This window comes from Chaetodon trifascialis, chromosome 3, assembly GCF_039877785.1.
Source record: "Chaetodon trifascialis isolate fChaTrf1 chromosome 3, fChaTrf1.hap1, whole genome shotgun sequence".
Taxonomy (NCBI): domain Eukaryota; kingdom Metazoa; phylum Chordata; class Actinopteri; order Chaetodontiformes; family Chaetodontidae; genus Chaetodon; species Chaetodon trifascialis.
The window spans coordinates 28,204,783-28,212,170 of NC_092058.1; positions in this window are offsets into that span (position 1 = coordinate 28,204,783).

Here is a 7,388-nt window from a genome sequence, read left to right on the forward strand (position 1 = left end):
CAGGACAGATCGCTGTGTTACAGTATATTCCTGCTGGGATGCGTTCGTCCCTCAGCAGTGACATGAAACCCCCTCCTTTATTTTATCGTTTGATTTTCTGATCTTGTATCGCACAGAATTGGTATTTCTCTGAGCAATGGCTAGAACATTTCTCCAGGCATCTGCTGGATACTGGCAGCCTGTTCAAGCCTGCAGGCTGTCTTTTGAAGCGGCTTTCCGTTCAGACGCGGAGTTTTTCAGGGATATCGATGGAGACATGAGAAACGACGGCGCTGAAGCGTTCAGGCTCAGTGAAAAAAAGCAGGGACATATGGAAGAGGGCTCTCTTTTCAATGAAAGCTGAAATTAAAATGAAGCGATTTGCGTACGTGGCTACTCTTTGCAGTCCATTTTAACCAACCTATGTGTCCTTAAATGAGGGAAAATGTCGAACTCCATCCTTTTAATGCAGATAGTGAGTTCCGTGTGTGTGTGTGTGTGTGTGTGTGTGTGTGTGTGTGTGTGTGTGTGTGTGTGTGTGTGTGTGTGTGTGTGTGTGTGTGTGTGCAGCACAGAGCGCTGATACTGCAGTCTCCGGCCTGAATGTCCAACAGACAACAAGTGAGCTTTAATAGACGCCGTTCAATCATTTTAACATGATGACGTTTGACTCATTAAAGACACTCTGCTGAAATATAGAGCAGCCACACTCTCTCACTGGCTTGTGTAATATTGGTTATTGGAGAATTTGGTTTCTGGCTTAGTTTTTAAACTTAACAGGGACTCAAATGCGTCTGCCGTACGGAAAGTTATTTAAAATGAGTATTTCAGACTGTGTTGTCTTTTTAAGCATGTCATGGTAATATTTCTATATTATAGTCTGCTTTATTTTTTCCCTGGGATTTTGATAGCATTATAAGCCACTGTAGGACTCATCCTTCTAAAGTACTGTCTAGACAACATAAGTCAGTGTAGGCGCAGATAATACAATTTAAATAAGCTCAGTACAAACCCACTACAGGCACATTACAGGCCTAGTTATTTAAACAATATCATTAAGTAGGATAAAGTCCTCAGCGTGGGACACTGAGAGACTGTTGCAGGTGGTGAACTTTTCTTTCTCTGTAAATAAAACGCAGAACAGCGTTTTTAATCCAGTCCCGCACGCGCCGATGGGCCTGACACTCAGCTTTCTGATGAAAGACAAACAAATGTTACGTTCAGTATTCCTTTTGCTCTCTGCGCTCACAGCGCAAAACATGTGCGTCTTCTCTGCAGATTAGTAAAACGGGTTTTCACGTTTAAAACAGGCCGAAAACAGGCGATCACATGAGAAGCAGTCATTTCATCGGCTTAGTCATACTTTTCATTCAACCATAAAACGCCCAATCGATTGTGTAACGTTAAATGAACAAAGCAGATAAGCTGAGGATCGAACAACAAATCTCACAAGCTCTTCCATTAAAGTGGGATGAAAACCAAACAGTTAGAGTTGGTTGTATTTTTGCAGGCAAACTCGTTAATATTAATATTCTGAAAGGTTGTTGTATAATTTACCAAAAATCTGAAATCTATCACACTGATCGAGAAAAATGTTCACGTTTCTGTCTTCAGTCTGCCTCACAACAACACACGCACGCACACGCACGCACGCACACACACCTGCACATCTGTGCATCCGTCCTGTAGTTCATGATATACGTCAAAAATCGAATAATAAAACAATGAAGTGAATGACTATTGTAATTGTAATAAAACAGTCAGAGAGGTGTTAAAGCTTGTGTGGGACAGTGCAGGTGAAACAAACAAAAAAAAAAATACAAATACTTAAAATACTAAATAATGATGATAAGACCAATATTTGAGAACCCATCTACTCTCAATAAAACAAACATTTTATCCACAGACCTGCTTTGTAAACAAAATAATCCTATTTATTATGACAAATCAGGCCAAATCAAGAGATACTGATGGTTGAAATGATCTGAAAAACATCCGTGTGTTCAGAGCAGGAAAATGACATTACATCTGCCTTAATCACCAATCACCTCTTTCAATCAGATCAGCCCAACGTGCCGTCTGGAAAATATGTTTTGCATCAGAAAACATCTCCAAAACTGCAATTCAGTAGAGTCACCGCCTGGAAATAAAAGGATTAAATTATTTGAATGTCTAAGATTGTGCAGTTGAACATCTCTCATCTCTGTACTCCTGTCTGTTTTCCACAAGCTTCATTTTGGGCCTGATGATCTTGAGGTTAAGGTGTTGTCCTTGAAGCTGCAAGTGTTTGAGATCAATAAGCGGCTGCGTCATAATGTGGCAAACATCAGTGCTCATGTCAGCATGTATAAAGTGCTGTAAACAAAAGAACAAAGCTAGAGCGCAGAGATCATTCACTTCAAAGCAAATGTGTCTTAAACAGCAAAATTAAAGGTCTGAAGCTCCCAGTTAAGGCTTAAAACACACAATTTGTGTTTGAAAAGTTGTATCCACACACATTATACTTACAGTTTTTTACTGGGTGTTTGCTTATTTTTTTCTTGAATCCATCCTACACAGGCATTTTTGTATATGCATAAAAGGATATATGAACACCAGCATTTTAAGTTTCAAAGACGTGCTTTCATCACTGAGGTTCAACACTTACATCAGCGTCATTATCATTTAAAGACAAAACAATATATACTGTAAAGTATGGAATTCTTATAATGAAAAAGCTGCACATTTTAAATTATTGCATGGATGAAATCATGCTGTTGTCTATATTATGAAACCTAGTTTATTATATTAGATTCATCCAGATGAAATGTGGTGACACCTCTGAAGCTTAACAAACTATAATAAGAAATTAATCACCACACACACACACATAAATATATATATATATATTTGTGTGTGTGTGTGTGTGTGTGTGTGTGTGTGTGTGAGTGTGTTTTTCCAAAGAGGTCTCTCCTCTCCTTTATGTGGTGGTCCAGCATGACAGCTCCCAGTTTCACCTAAGGATGGACATCTGCAAGTCCCCACCACACACACACGCACGCACACGCACGCACACACACGCACACGCACGCACACACACGCACACACACGCACACACACACACACACACACACCATCATCATCATCATCTAAGCAAATGGCTAATCAGTCCTTGCCCAGAATGTCAAATTTATGTCAAGACTTAATCATATGCAGATTAAAGACAAGTTAACATAAACAACAGAGCTGAGGTTGGCAAAAGAGTCCCAGCAATAAGAAAGAAAAACATGAGCACATTTTAGAAATGCATTTATTACCGTTGTCAATTTGTCAATGGTACAAGGTGAATGTGTGAGGTCGCCTTTGCTTCACAGTGCAGATTAAAGCTGCAGCAGGCTGGATGATGCAGGCTCTATCCACGTGCACATCCTCTCTCCTGGGCTTTGAACAGGCCGAGTGTTGGACGGCAATGACTTCCGACATAAATTACAATCAGGAGGAAGAGTCAACCGCCAGGAATCTGCAGATTCAGAACATCCATACTCGATGCAATTTAATCATTAAGGGGACCCTTTGTGGTGGCATGATAGCGCTCTGGTGCAAGCAATGAGAGGTTGACCCCAATTTTTGAGAGCGGGTGTTTATGGAGTCAAAAGGTCTGTGCTTAGACAGAGCCCAGGCTGGGGATCTGGGGGGGTCCAGCGTCCGCCCAACCACGCACAGGAGAATTTCTCCACGATTAAAGAGCCCCTGATTAATCTAACGTATGTGCCAAAACTGCACATGCGGCGTATGATCCCAATTAGACTGAAACCCAACTCTGTGCAGGCCCAGCTCCACATTAGCTCTGCCATTCTTCTCTTTGTTTTCACTGGACGTTCCCTGACAACATGCCTTTTTTATGAGGCTGTTATAAATTCTGCTCAAGGAGATAATTCTAACTGAATGATGTTGATGTTGAGGGGAAGTATGTTATCATTGTTCAATATGCTTCTGATGGAAATGCAAGCAGGGGCCTTGGGCGGTAAACAACAGAGGAGAAGCATTTCAGAAGTAGCCAAGACAACACAAAGGTACAGAACAACATGGCTGAGTCCAATCAAAGGAGAGGACTCAAGAGACAACTGCTTGACAAAATGAGTGTGTCATTATAAGGCTATCAGCAATAGAGATACAGTTGATGTGATTGGGCATGATTTGCAAAATCTGAAATAATTGTATAATATCGTTTTAAAGCTAAATCAGTGTTATCCTGAGGTCACCAGAACATCTGAAAATTAAAGTTTAAATTCATCCATATTATGAAAACATATTATCTCACTTGCCTCTAGAGGTACAGTTTTGATTTAATCAGATTTGGAGATAACCAACCGTACAATTTCTGCCTCTCCCCCAAGATTACTGGATTCCTGTTTTGTTGTGCCAATCGTTTGTTTCCCAGTCAGACAGGTGGGAAAATGTCTCAGGGCCTCAAAAGATTCCAGATTACTGTATGTTGACTGGTTTGTGGTAGTTTATTGGGAACTTATTGGGTCAGTATCAATTGACATGGTAAGGTCCTTAAAATTGCACTAATCAGTATTTCTATAAATAACCATTAACTGCATGTAATGTGAAAGAAGTCACTTGAAATGAAGCCACAGAAAATGATCAAGTGACCGTGCAGTTCCCCTCAGCTCGACTGAGTGATCTTGTGTCAGCTCAATGTTTTGATTTTATGGCCCACAACTTTGCTGATTTGGTTCACTCCCACACTCTCATCAACCATCAGCAGGCAGCTGTTTTCAGTGAAAAAGCTCAGATAAAACTATTGTACATGAGCAGCCCCACGGCAGACAGCAGAGAGGCACGGTTACTGACTTGCTGGAGAAGAAAGGGGAGCATTTATGCTAAGGAGCCTTTTATCTCCATCAGAAGCTGGTGGAGAAAACAGCTAAAACAAGAGTGAATATTGCACATCAGGGGGCACAAACACTATTCCAAATACTGTAAAAAAAAAAAAAAAAAAAATCTGATGATGGCTGCTTAACAGTGGGTTTTTGTGTTTTTTATGTGCCATATAGAAACACAGAATGAGGAACGGGGGGTTAACCAGGGCCCAGCAGCTTGTTTTCACCTCAGGACCCCCTGGCATTATCCTCCAGCCAGTGGAAAGTGGCATTTAAAAACGACAGGATTATTTCTCTTCAGAAACAGTGTTTTCATTACTGGATTATCCACAGTGCTAGTAGGGACTGTATCCTCTGTAGAATATAGTTCTAATGCAGAGTGAAACTCAGAGACTGATACCTCAAAACCTGTACAAATAAAATCCAAATGGCAGTATGTGTACTGGTTAAAAAAAAGGGGGAAAAAAAGCTGAGTAAGGGGTTTTATATATATATATATATTTTAATATGGTGTTCTGAGCTTTTTAATATCTGAGACTAGACTAGAAGACTAAAAAAACCTCAAAGTATGAAGGGCGGTGGACTCGCTGCCAACCAATTAGAGTCCTCATAAGTCATGGTGAGGTATCATTTACCAACACTTCTCTTCAGAACATGACCCGTCAGTCATGGTGTAAATACGCACTGTAAACAAAAAATAATTTGATGATTCATTTCCAGAGTAATTCTCAATTTTGCAAAATAATTAATTATCGTGGCAATCATCGGCAGTCACATTACCAAGACGAGTTCAAAGGCTCTAGACTTTAGAAATAGCTCAGTGTGACTCCCATTCATTATGAGGCTGAGCTCTCAGCACTTTGAGGGGGACATGAAGTGAACCACAGAGCAACATTTGCAGTTTGAAGTGTCAGGGAATAAAGTCCTCACTGTTTCACTCTCTACAACAGCTTGTGCCAGTGAGTGGGCACTCACCCAGCCTGCAGTTTAAATAAATACTTTTTTCTATGTGTACTCAGACTTCAGCGTCCCGTTTTTTAATTCAGAATGACCAGAATGAACATTCAAGCTGCCATATCTATCTGAGGGAAAATTATTTTTCTCAGGATATTATTTATATATGTTTTGTTTTTGTTTGTTTTTTTCTTTCCCCCAAAAAATATACCCCTGCTTGACCTACTGTATCAGATACGTATGCAAATTTGGCTAAGAGGAAATATGAAAGTGATTGCACTGCTACGATTATCATGATCCAATCCATGTGATATATATGTATATATAAGATAAGATAACATAAATCTTTATTAATCCCAGTCTGGGGAAATTAAGTCGTTACAGCCAGCAAGTATTGAGAAAACAAAAACAGCAAAAACAGTGGCACAGACAGGTCAAGATAAAAAGTATACAGGATATAGAATAAAAAATCAACTATGTACATTATATACAGATTATGAATATGCAAAATGCCCATAAAGATAATATTGCCAATATTCTCATGAAAAAACTACCAACGTCATATGTTGTACTTGAGAAATGCTGTTGCGTAGAAAGAAACATTGACTTGCAGGGGTCTATGTATACGTATGTACAATATGTACATTTTATAAAAATACTGTTGTCAATATGGATAATAAATACAGCGTTTTGCACTAACTGTTGCACAGTTGAAAAAAAATACAACAAATTAGAAATTGCATCAGATATAGCGGATAATGTGGGCATATATTAGCACTGATAACAATAGTGCAAAAAGGTTTATGATGTAGAAATGGGCAAGAGCATCAACACAGTGCTACATTACATGATGCAGGAGTTAAACAGTCTGACAGCTGTAGGGATGAAGGACCTGCAGTAGAGTTCTTGCTTAAACACTGGATGCAGTAGTCTGTTACTGAAGGCTTAAGCCCCCTACTGTCTCGCGCAGGGGTGGATGGGTTGTCCATGATCAATGGCCTCTCTCTCTCTCTCTCTCTCTCTCTCTCTCTCTCTCTCTCTCTCTCTCTCTCTCTCTCTCTCTATATATATATATATATATATGTATGTATGTATGTACATATATATATGTACATATAAGCAGCCGCTTATTGATCTCACATACATATATATATATATATATATATATATGTATGTGTGTGTGTGTGTGTGTGTGTGTACTGTGTGTGTGTGTGTGTATATATATATATACACACACACACACACACACACACACACACACACACACACATCAGTGCATGACATTTCTCATAAATCACTTTTCTGTCCCATATTGCACTCAACATTATGACATAGATTTCTTTTTTAATGTCTCATGATGACAGTTTTTTTTAGCCATGCAGATACATAGGTTTGACATGTGACTCTAACATACCACTGCTACTGTTGACTGGTGAAAAGTAGTTTGTGCTCACAGAGTTAAAAAGTGGCATTTTTAAAAATAAAGGGACTCTTTGGAGTTTTTGACCTGTAGTAGCACAACAGAACTTTTTCTGCAAGTGGGTTCCAGTTTTGTTTGTCGCGTGCACATGCATGAGGACACACACA